Raw genomic sequence first — 12937 nt, 5'->3', positions numbered from 1 at the left:
ATGACATAAACACTAATCAGCAGATATTGTAATTAAAGTTTAACCGTAGTAAATCTCTTGTCATTCTTTAATAATTTCAGGTGTTGTTATTTCCTACTTTCTCCAAGTTAGTACAGCACAATCAGTATAATATTTTACAATCCTCCAAACTAGCTTCAAACAGAGTAATATTCAGTATCAATGTCAGAAAAATTCCTGCGTGTCTTTTTGTGTTAAAAATTCCTTCTCTCTGTGGAGAGTCAGGTAAAAGGGGAGATATGTGTGCTGTATCCAGGTGCTTTTGTCATGTGTTAATCCTGAAACCATTATGTAAATATTGGGAACCACTGACTATGTAGAAGTACTGGATTGAAGTCTTATTATGTAATGAAAGTGACATGGAGGAACATGAAGTACAGACACACAGACACAGGATGAGACCTAGACAAAGACACAAATGAATGTTAACAATTAACAGACTGTTAACTCATAACCGGTGAAAACAAACAACTGTTCTGTTCATTCTCAATTACGCCTTTTTATCTTCATATGCACTGTATCCTAATAATGTTTTAGTAGCATCTGCACTTAAACATGTGCCCAAATAACCTTACAACAATCTTACAATATTTACAAATTGCTTTTTACTTTATTTTTCTTAAATTAATTTAATTAAAAAGTTTTTAAAAAGTTTAATTTAATTTAAAGTTTTTTCCCTATGTTTTTTCCCATCTTAAGATTGTGACACTTCTGTTTCTCTCTATCAAATTCTGTTCATCTTCATTGGTCATGATGGTAACTGTACACAAAGTGCAAATTTTATTCTCTCAACATCACTATAAAGAAAGAATGAAATAAATAAAGAAAGAAAGAAAGAACCCTACAACTAAGAATCCTGCCAATACAAATCCTGCCAATATGCACCAAAATACACAAGTAAAAACCCCAGATGTGAAATGCATCATATCATAATTAAACAATCAATCAACATAGCCTTTGCTTGTCGTATGAGCTTCATATCTAAGACTTCACCAATGTCTTCATGGTAGTTAATGCCTCCCGCTGGTGTGATTTGTTTTGTGGTGTTCTATAATATCCCAGTACTGATGCATAGCTTTAGCCTCAGCTATCTTCTACTGTATTTGTTTAGAAAATAAATCATTTAATTTCAAGAAATATATTCATATTCGGTTACAACCCTAATTGGATCATTTAAAAAAAATAATTCATTAAAAAGAAAGATTTAATTAGTTTAGTTAGTTTTCTGTTGAGATTAGATTGTAATGATCATATACAGTTCAACGGAGGAATCAGTTCATTAACTTAATCATTCACATTCGACATGCCGGTGCAGCAGGTAGCTCCAGGGTCCCTCTTTCAGTCTTGAGCTTACTGTGTGTCTGTGTAAAGGTTGACATATTCTTTTTATAATCATGTGGGCTTCCTCTGGGTTAGTCGGTTTCTTTCAAACTCCCTAAAATATTGCAGTAGGTAGACTAGTTAAGCTAAAGTTCTTAATGTGAATGTGTGTGTGCACAGTGCCCTGTGACGTACTGGTGTCTTATCCAGGGTCTTATCCCTGCCTATGCTCTAAATCCACCACGACTTTAACCAGGATAAAGTGATTACTGAAATGAATTTATTCATTCACTCATTCTTTTTGGCTTGTTGATTAAGGTTAGCATTTAAATCTGTAGCATTCCCCGAGACAAAGAGGAAACAAATAATGCACTCAGACTGATACTATAGTCATTGGGGGAAAAGGAATTACACTTTTTTTAATTCTGTGTTTTTATTTATCAGGGCCTAAATAACAGTTGTATGGTGCTCACCAGCTTCTAGAAAAAAAACAGGCTACAACAAAAAAAGACAACAAAGTAATCACTTTTTTCCAAAATGTAATGTCATGTGCAGAAACCAGGTGGGAAAAATAAATGCATATTAAGTAATATATGGAACCACCTTTAGTAATAATAATATGAAGTAAAGCCATTCTCTAGGAGTTTATAAGTCTCTCAAGTTGTTTTGGTTCATTCTTCTTTACATCATTGTTTCAATTTGTTGATGTTTGGACATTGCACAGCTCTATTAAAATCCCGCCACAGCATCCCTGTGGGTTGTAACCTGGACTTTGACTCGGCCATTCCAACACCTTGATTTTAGTATTGACAGTTGGTCTGAGGAGTTTCTGGTGATATGCTATATTTTGATGTCATCAAACACATCACTGTTCATGATGACCAGACATCTTCACTGTGGTCTCATCGCTCCAATGGAAATTCCAATATTGCAAACCTAAGGTCTACTGCTATAGAAGGTTTTTTACTAGCCAGCCTTACATGAAGTCCACACTTTTTAGTATTTTTCTAATTGTGCTGTCATGAAGAGTTCTCACAGTGGCCTCAACATTGAATGCTCTTACAGAGGCCCATAGTTCACACAAAGTAGCTCTTGCGGTTTATTTTATATCTCTTGAGCATTAAATGGTCTGACCTTGACTGGCAGCTATCTTGTAAAAACTCCTTCTCTCTGTCTAATGGTAAATTTAAAAATTATTTGGAGATGACCTTATAACCCTCCCCAGATTGATGAACAGCAGCAGTGGTTTCTCTGAGGTCACGACTGATCTTCCTTCACCTGGCAATGACATACACGATGTAGATGTACAATGTAGACATACACCTGAGTTCTCCAGAACAGCAAACCTTGGATAGTCGATTGCAGTTGCTATAATCAGTCATGTTTTGTAGTCAGGTCTCTTATTTATTTATTGAACAGTTGATAATTTCAACAAAATACACGTTGAGGTTAACATGAATGGAGAAATGACTTTGATGCTCATATTTATAAGCTCCTCTTAACCTCATACATTCCTGGTTACACAATTGTGCTTTTTGACTTTTTAGTATACAGTTATAAAATGTAAATAATTTACAATCAAACAATCCGGTGACAACCAGATGAGAATAGGTTAAATTTTGAGTCTGGCTTCTCTAATGGTGTCTTCTTCATGTATTCTCAGGAATTTTCCTTGCTCCATCACCTTCAGTTTGCTCATTACAGATAATTTATACAGAAGATTTATTTACAGTATTTCTCTCTGTATTTGCTTTGTGACAGTATCCATTGCATTGATGATTAGCTAATCTTGTGCATTTCCTTATTAACACCTGGCTGCTAATCACGCTCTTACTGATTATAGAAGTATGAAAGGTGTACTTATTATTTCCCGTCTGGTTTATAATTTTTGGTTTATGTTTAGGGACAAAAAATGACTATATATTGAATATTTCTTGTCTTTATTTCTTGTTTGTTGTTTTTATACATTTTTGAGGATAACATATATTATTTAGGGCCTTGTAAAAATAGAATTGAAGGAGAGTGTACTTTATTTTTTCTATGACTTGCATATGATAGTTTATATGACACTATATGAAGGATCATCACTAAATGATTTGATTCCAGTTCAGTGTTATGTGATGTGTATTTGTCACATATTAATGTCTCAGGGTGAGTCTCAGGATTTGTATATTCTCTGTGTGACATTACGCTGCTGTGGGTGGAGTGAATTGTGATGCATTGTGAAGCATGGTGTCACTGTAAGAGCTTCACCCTGAGGCTGTGACGCAGGTTAATTTGCCTGCAGAAACAATAGAGCTGACGTGAGCATGGCATAGCACTCTAACAAAGCCCCTCTCACTACTAGTCTAAACTCACCCACCCAGACACTGACCTTGCCCTGCACCGAAAGCCTACTGTCCGCCTCTGTCCTTATACAGAAGGAACAGATTCATGCCACTTGTGCAATAATGGTTTAGATCCTTATCTCAAGATTAAAAGATACAGAGCTTTGATTGATTGCTGCACATTAAGAGTTTAATATCAACTATTAAGTGTATGACATGCCATAAGTTATAGGATTGTACACATTTATGTCGTTGCTCCTGATGCTACATGTTTTCTACCATTTGACAACAGTGGCCATTGAGCACTCAGACAGTTCAGGTGGTTTGTGCACATCCTGATATTTCTAGCCTCAAGACACTCAGCCTGCTCGTTGACTGACAGGCCTGATATGAAACATCAAGTATGATAGGAGGTCCGTTTAGCCTGACCTGCTTTCCCAGTGGGTCTGTGTTGAGGAGTGGATAGTGGTGTCCTCCTGCTGGCCTGAAGGAAACAAGGGCCAAGGGGTTGCCGTGGCCTGCGCTAAAAATACCAGCACTATGTTTGAGTCACACGGTAGCCTCGGCTTCCTGTTTTCAGTCTCCCACATTTACTTCCCAGAGAGATAGCGAGCGATCCAGAAAGGAGGGAAAAGATTTGTGATGTTTTCAGTGATATTGAAAAATAAATGCTTACTCATCATTATGTTACTTCCCAGCAAAGTGAGACAGACATCAAGATGACCAGTCGAAATTGCTGAGCTGTGATACTGTGTTGTAGCATATGCTACAGAACACATCTTTCTGGTAATGAAGCCCACAACTTCTCTCTCTCTGACCTAGTAGGATTTAAGGGTAATAAGCTGATTTTGAAACAAGCTTCAATTTGAAATGCTTGTGAGTAAGAGCTTGTGCTTGTGCTCGCAGGCTAAGCCCCTCTTCCTCACCCAGCATCCCAAGATGCAACTGAATAAAGATGTCAATCATTCTGAGCCACTACAGTCCTTTAGTACTGGTCAGCATAAACTTAGGCCCTTCATCTGCATAATTACTTTTTCGTATCTACTCCATTTCATAGTTTATTCCTGATCCTGATTGAAGGATAATTATTCTCGCATTCAGAATGACTTTGTCTGATTCATTTCAAGTAGTTGAAAAGAAAAAAACAACTGCAGAATGTTATATGGTTGAATTGTAAGAGGTCTTTTGCAGTGCCTAGTAGACACAAGTCAAGTCATGTTCATTATGTGTGATCACAGTGAGCTACACAAGCAGCCTACACAAGGCTTATTCCAACTCTTCCCACACTTAACTGTCTGTTGTAATCTATTTTTCTGCTATTCATGTCATAGTAAACCTGATAATAAATTTAGTATTCTCACATATGTGCTACATTGTTGTTTTTTGCTGGTTTTTATCCAGATATGGTCTCACTGGTAAGCTGTGGCTCCCTGGTCAAGTCACAACATGTACCAAGTACAGTAACAAACGTCTGGTGTGTTGTAAATAATTCCTGAGGAAGTTGCCATGGATTTTAAATTTCTTTTTCTTCTTCTTCTTCTTCTTCTTCTTCTTCTTCTTCTTCTTCTTCTCTCTCTCTCTCTCTCTCTCTCACACACACACACACACACACATACACACATTATATATGGTTTTTTAACTCACATGGTCTTGCACACAGTTACACAGACCCACTCAATTACACTAGTGCAATGTAGTAAGAAGGAGCCACAAAGCATGTTCCGTGAAGTTCTCATAATGGAAACATGCAGGAAATTGAGTAACAGGTCATTCTCATTTATGGCCTTCTTTTTTTTCCTGATTTCTGTACTGTGTATTAATATCCAACTGTCTTGAAAAATCTGCTCAGGTTTATTATTGTTAAAATAACAACGTATTAGATTTACCTAAATGTATTAATACATCAATACATTAATACATACATTAAAATTATACTATAATACAATTAATATATATATATATATAGAGAGAGAGAGAGAGAGAGAGAGAGGGAGAGAGAGAGTAAACAGGCTGCACATTACAGTTTCATCTTCAGAGCTCATCTTGTACCAATGAAATTAAACAAATTAGCATAATAAACATGGAATATAATAAATCTGTCAGTCGTATTACACTATTTAAGGACGTACAAGTTTTTTAAATGTTGCAAGCTCAACTGAATTTGCTGACTCTGAAACTGAGGGCTTAATAATGGATGGAGGATGTGATATCTACAGCAGCATCAGGGAGGTGTTTCCACTACGTTTGACTCCGGCCTCAGTAGCATCCAAAAATGTGTCTGGAACGTCTACTTTGCCCGGGCCTGTGCCACTGATTTTACTCTTCTCTGATTTAACTTTCTCTCACACATCTTCACTTCATTCAAAATATTAGTGGCTCGTTAAAGAAGAAGAAAAAAAAACTCCAAAAAAGAGTTAAAGACGCATTTATTAGGACAAACCTGTGAATCAATGAGTACTTGAATTTGATTTTGATCGTATCTGGTCACTAACAATACTTGGAGCTTTACAATATCTTAGATTCTACTGCTTTATTATATCTATGGGATAAGTGAAAGATTAGTTTTCTGTAACACTTTCCATGTGTTTCATGTCGTAGGTGTTGGAAACCCACTGTTTCCTAACTGTCTTTGGGTTTTTCCCCTTAGAAAGCTTTGGTGCTGCTGGTGAATGTATTGTACTAATGCTACTTTTTTAATCTGAATGTCAGCTGTCACTCACTTGTCTTGACTCATGCAGTAGCCTAAAGATGACTCGTCTACCTTACAGTGCTTTCATTCTCAGTTACTTTTAATTTTGATACATGGGCACTATGTAGTTCTGTAAGATATATTGTTATGTATTTAAATGGCCCGTGACATTAATACGGTCTAGGTTACGGTTATAATAATAGTGAATGTAAGAACAGTTATTATGCTGCTGTTTTGCAAATACTGCCAACAAGAAGAGATTTGTTTTGTAAGGAGGACAGCTGAGTACCAGCTGTCATAGTGTACAATTATATGGCATGTAGTATGTGCTGTTAACCTGGATGGTGTAAGTATAAATGAAGCCTGTGTTACTTATCAGTTTCATCAAAGGTTCATCAGGTTTATCACTGTAGTGCAGCCATTGTAGATGGAAGGTGGCATCATTTGCTCACTGTTGCTCAGTATTTCCAGAAGCTATTTTGAAAGAATCAATAGAATCAAATGAATTAAATCTCAATTTTCATTCCCTTAAATTGGTATTGATGTGAGGTTTAATGTACAGGTATCTCCCTTTTTGGAGGGACTATGAGATATCTTTCATCAGCTCTTGGGGTCTGGGGATCAATTTTATCAATATGTATCGATATATCTGACCTACAGGGGATGCAAAATGGAAGACTAGGTATATAGCCAAAATTTTATGACTCACTAGAGGATTTATGTAATGGTCAGTCTGTCCCCTGTGAACAGACAATGCTGCCAAAGATACTGTACTTTTAATGTAGAACTAGGAAAAGACATGTCTATGCAACTCTCCAAGGCAAATCTCCAAGAAAATTATTCACAGTGCAAGTGATTATGGCCAGGACTTATGGCCAGTGATTATGGCCAGGACTTATGGCCAGTGATACACCAATATAAATATCTGTGGACTGTCCTTTTCATGTGTCTCTAATGACCATTTGCAATTGTGTTTGCTGGACCTGCCAAATGCAATACAGTGTCACTCAGCACCAACATTACTAGCCTAATATCAAAACGCAAACTAAAAAGTATATATATATTATGCTGTCAGACTGAAAAATAAATCATGTACATCATAGTGACCGCAGTGACCACATTGCTAGAATATTACGGATATTATAAATCTCTGACATTATTACAGCTACACTTATCAAGCTGTAATTGCAATACTGTCTCTTGCTGTAAAGTCTGTAGCTAGATCCTCTTTTGATCCTTTTGTTGGGCTGCATTAGCATTTACACTAAAATTTATGGTCAAATATGTCAAATATGTCCACCTGGCTTTGTTAAACAGACAAAAGCATGTGCAGTCAACTGCCTGCTGCTAATCTCCCTAACTTTAGTATGTGTAACGGAATATATAATCAGCCACACTACGCTTACTTCCCACTTTTTGTGCAAATGCATATGTATGAGGGACAGAAGAGCAGTTTGTAAGTTACCATGTGCACAGTTCTTAAATTGCGCCTTTAGGCTTGTATGCCTTTCTGTGTGTAAGTTTTTAGGGCAGAAAGTGTCCTAATTTTAAAAAACTGGTGCAAAATACTTAGTACATCAGGGTGTATTTGATAGAGCTGCATATTTTAACTATAGGCTAAATCATCTGAAAAGATACTCATCCAGTGCTGCATTGTATTGCATATTTGTAAATGTGTATAATTACAAATGCACAGCTGTGTATTACCGTGTATGAACCGTAATGATACTGAGACGCATCACAGATTACACATGGTGCATCCTTTTCCTGAAAATAATGAGCATTAGATTCTGCAATGGCTCCAGTTTTCTTCTGTGTGCTCTAACACAACATGACTCTAGTGAAAGCTATTGATTGGGAAAGCTAAGGGGCAGGAAGCTGAAATAATAGTCAATATTAGGCACAGTTTGTGCTGGCTAATGAAGCCATAACGGCTGCTCCATCAAAACTAGATTAAAGGAGGAAATGGAGGATGTGTGTCTGAGAGGAATATAGGAGGAAAGAGAGTGGAGACATACACATGAAAGGGGATGTGAATGGTTAGGGTGGAAAAGTGAAAGAGAGAGAGTATGAGAGAGGGAGATAGAGAAAGAGAGAGAGAGGATATGTGTGGGTGTTAGGTTAGAAGCACACAGTAACCACACTCAACACAGGTTTACACAGGATGCATTACATAAACTTTGTAACAGATCAGCATGAATCTGACAGATACCAAAGGCAGACATTCATTTAAACCTTCATGTAAATAAAATAGAGATTAGTTATATATCACAATACTAATGAGGATTATCATGATATATGATAATCTTACTGCTAGTATACCGAAGCTTGTACATGAAATGTGTACTTCATGCTGCGCAATGCTGCACTGTGTAATGCTGTGTACTTAACTTATTGCGGTGAAAATTAAGCAAAGTACACAGTGTTTCTAGAAAAAGAGAACATTGGTTGCAGTAATAGTGAAGAGGATGCATTTATGTGCAAGATAATGCAATCTTATTCTCATTCGCATACATATACCCACACATGTACTGTGCAGAAGAAGAAGTATGTAGATGAAGAAATTCTTCTAAAGAAATTCTGTAAAGAAATTTAAGGTAGATGTACTATAAAAGAAATGCCTTACAGTACATATACATGTGTACCTGTACACATGCTCACTTTTGGTAGCAGTTTCTACTGCCACATGGGCTGTATGGTAACTAAACTGCCATGCCTAGGTATTCAGATATACAGTGAAAAGTGTGAAAAGTGAGGTGCAAAGGTTATACATACTGTAGTGGCATGGAAATGTGTGTGTATATGTGTCTTATGTGTGTGTGTGTGTGTGTGTGCGTGTGTGCCTCTGTTACAAGTGTAGTTGCAACAGCTTTTACACAACATTCTTTTACTTCTCTCACTGAAACAGACTGATAACAATACATAATGGCTATATTTACATGCACAGATTTTGGAAGTATGGAATATCGCAGATATCGGAATTCATTACAATCGCATATCCCTAATCAATTCTTGTTCATTTGGCAGTGTGTAAACAGTCTTAATTTATATGCTTATTTATGTATATATATATATATATATATATATAAAAATAAGCATATAGTTGCCTATCACAAGTTATGTGTAGGTGTGGAGCGAGGTATAACCAAAATTACCATAGCAACAAGAAATGTGTGAATTCGGATTTATCTTTTCAGCTGAGCTGCTTGTTAATGAATTTTAAATGATTTCTTTCTCAGCAAAATGTCATCAAAGTGTGATTTTCAAAGGGACAGCCAGATGAATTTGTAACTGCAGTGAAGCTGTTCAGCTGCTCATTTGCTTGACATTCAGAAGCAAAGATGAGCTTGTGAGTTTTTTTTTTTTTTAAGTAATATCAAGTGCGTTTATGTTAGCACCATTAAATATGATTGTTTGGGAATAACTGCACAGAAAAGGGCTTTCTTTTTGCTTTTTTACCTGATGTTTTGTATCCTTACTGTATGTTTGACGAATATTACATTCTGAAGGTCAATTCACATCCTGTATCGGCCTCAAAATGTTAGTTTCATGGCTGTGCGTTCTCACAATTCATTTAAATCGATACAAGCTGTAAAATGAGATGTGATTTCTTATAAGACCTTTTTATTACAGGAGTGCATTGTGACTGTGCAGAATGTATGCGTAGATTCCAAGAGGGAAAGTAAACCAGACACACGGTTTACATGGCTATTAGCTCTTCTATTTATTGGATTATTAAATTGATAAGCCACCTTGTTTAATTGGGTTGAAATAGGACTTAAGTCAGTTTAAACTTAATCCGACTGACCTGTATTCATAAAGGGTGTGTGTGATTGTGTCCTGCAATGGGTTGGTACCCTGTCCAGTACTCCAAGTCCCCTGGAATAGGCTCAGGCCCTGTAGGATAAGTGGTACAGAAAATAAATTGGTGATTTATGTTTAGAAGTACAAAGTCAAAAGACATCATGTCAAGTGGATATGTGGATATGGAGGCATATTAAATAACAAAAAGTGTCCATATTTCTCTTCGCTGTATGCTGTTTGACGGACTTGTCAGGTTGCTGCTGCTACCCAAAAGCACTAAAATTCTTCCATGTAGCAGAAATGAGAGCCTTTTCACTCACGCTCAGTGAAATGGATAAGAGAAGGGGTGAAGATGGTGATGAAATATAGAGAACAGCAGAGAGCATAGAGGTGCAGGGTTTCTCAAAATGTCTTTGATAAGGGTATTTTAATCTTGGACACACAAACAGACATTTGGCTTGCTGTCCTGAAACATTCCATTTGAATCTTTACTTTAAAAAAAAAAAAAGTCAAGCTTTCTACAGATTCGAGCAGGCCTTCAGATTGAAATCTATTTACAACAAAAAGTAACTCTTTAAATGCTTGATTCAGGGATACAACAAGCCATAAAATAGTCTGCGTGTCTAAAAGCAGACTGCTGTACTGTTGCAGTGTGCAGTTGTGGAATTCTAGAAGTGGTTTCCAGAGAGCTGTCAGTCATATAGGGGACATAAGAGAAATAATGCATTGGAGAAAGTCCTTGGGTTATGTGTTGGATAAATAATTGAACTGCATAGAACCAAGCAATAGACAAGCAAAATACGGCAAGAGAAAGGTGTACTCAAAATATTTTTTACTGAAAAATTGTCATCACATCCCAAATATTTTTGTAAAGGCTTTTAGAATAACCAAGCTTAAATGTCTATGTGTGTGTGTGTGTGTGTGTGTGTGTGTGTGTGTGTGATGACATACACAAGCAAAGGCAAAATCGAATTGCTGCACTTAATTTAATTCAGCTGCTTTTGCTGTGTCCTCCTCTCTACTCTCATGTCCCCATGTGCTTAAGAAGAAAACGCTCATCTTTCTAATGGAGCCATTGGTCATGATGAAGTGTGTGCCTGCTTGTAAGTTATGAGGGCATATTTGTGTATGAAGAAAGTAAATGACAGTCATATGTACTTGCTATATTTTGCCTAAAGGCTCTTTAGAGTATATCTGAAGAGACGGAATACAAACGAGGAACGAAATGTCCAGAAGGCAAAATGTGATATATAGTTGTGAAGTAGACAGTTGGCAAGTAAAGACAGGGCTTTAAGGAGAAAGAGGGAGAGAAAGAGAGAATGCAAGAGAGGGCTGTGGAGACAATGTCAGGACAGCCGCTCTGGGAACACGGAGTACACAGTGTTTTATCTCTCCGGTGACAGTGTGTACAGTCGCCTGTACAGTGTGTGTATGTGTGAGAGATGACACACACCAGACCCCTACTGCAGCTGAGACCCCCAGTAAAAAAACATACAGAACCGTGTGTGTGTGTGTGTGTGTGTGCGTCACACCGGCATACCCTGTTTTAAATAATTAATCTAAAATAATCGTCAGCTTATGATTCACTGCAATTGTCCTGGATAATATCACGCTTCACAGACTTTTGTTTTTTCATGCTTTTCTCTGCTACTAATTATAATTTTTTTTCCCGAGGTAGATAATGGGTTGTTTTGCCAGCTGACGCATCAGCTGTTAGTGCATAAAGGGAAAAGGGGTGACTTTCAGAAAGCAGGACAAACAGATGCAGAGCTGGTGCATTTTGAGCAGTTTCTGTTTCTGCAAAAAGAAAAATTTCCCCTGTGAGTCTGTGTGTCTCTCACCTCATTTGTATGTGCTGAATAAGTGACGAGACACCTTTAGCACAGACACTCAGCCGAACATACTCCCTGTGTGCCTTTGAATGATAAATAAAAGTTTAAGCTCTTTTAAATCAATAAATATAAATAAAAAATATAGAAATCTAACATCTATAGGTACTGAGGTGATGTATATTATCATTCGAAAAGATTGTACCAAAGTGCTATAAAAGGATTTTAAAAAACCACTTCACTACACGTCTACACTACACACATCTTTTAAGTGATATACAAGTCTTATTAGACCTTCCTGGATTTCACAATTTTGTGATTGCAGAAATTTAATGCAAAATCATCAAATGCTGTAATATTCAAAGTAGCTTGCAATTTTTGAAAAATTATGGCAGATTTTCTGCAGCACTGCTTGATGATATCACAACACACGTTTAGCCAAAGCTCTCTCTTCCATCCACATGCATCAATCAGCTATCATAGAACGTAACTGCATATGTGTCTTCATTGGTAGTGGTTTACAAGAAGAATGATGTGCTTGCAATTTTCCACAGAAATCCTGGGGCGACTGATATATTGAATATTGGGGCTGAAAATGTCTTGAATAGTTGGTCAATATTGGATTGCATCCTCAGTTTCAGAATGGTCTGAATGTGATCATACATAAATGATATATACAACAAATAAAGCACCCCATTGTTGTGCCTGTGGCAGTTCTGTAACTGTTGTTTTGTAAATGTTTGATGCATCATACATAATTTAGGATTGTTTTTCCTATTAAAATACTCATATGTATTTTTTCTAGTAACAGAAACTTGGTTAGTATTATCAGATATTGACTAATAATCATAAAAACTGAAAAGCTGAAGAGGTAGGGTTAGTGTATCCAATGTCTTTTTGTCTTATTGCTGGAATTGCTCAGGGGAGCATCAAGTTTTTATTTAGTTTTT

The 12937-nt window shown here is 36.8% G+C and overlaps 1 protein-coding gene across 1 annotated transcript in view; it reads left to right on the top strand.

Moving 5' to 3' along the window:
* prkceb (protein kinase C, epsilon b) overlaps positions 1-12937 on the top strand; it is an 81428-nt gene that overhangs the window by 5739 nt on the left and 62752 nt on the right. The window lies entirely within an intron of this gene.

The sequence above is a fragment of the Hemibagrus wyckioides genome, linkage group LG03 (genome assembly GCF_019097595.1).
Source record: "Hemibagrus wyckioides isolate EC202008001 linkage group LG03, SWU_Hwy_1.0, whole genome shotgun sequence".
Taxonomy (NCBI): domain Eukaryota; kingdom Metazoa; phylum Chordata; class Actinopteri; order Siluriformes; family Bagridae; genus Hemibagrus; species Hemibagrus wyckioides.
Note: the sequence above shows the minus strand (reverse complement) of the source record. Positions and strands in the feature narration are given on the sequence as shown.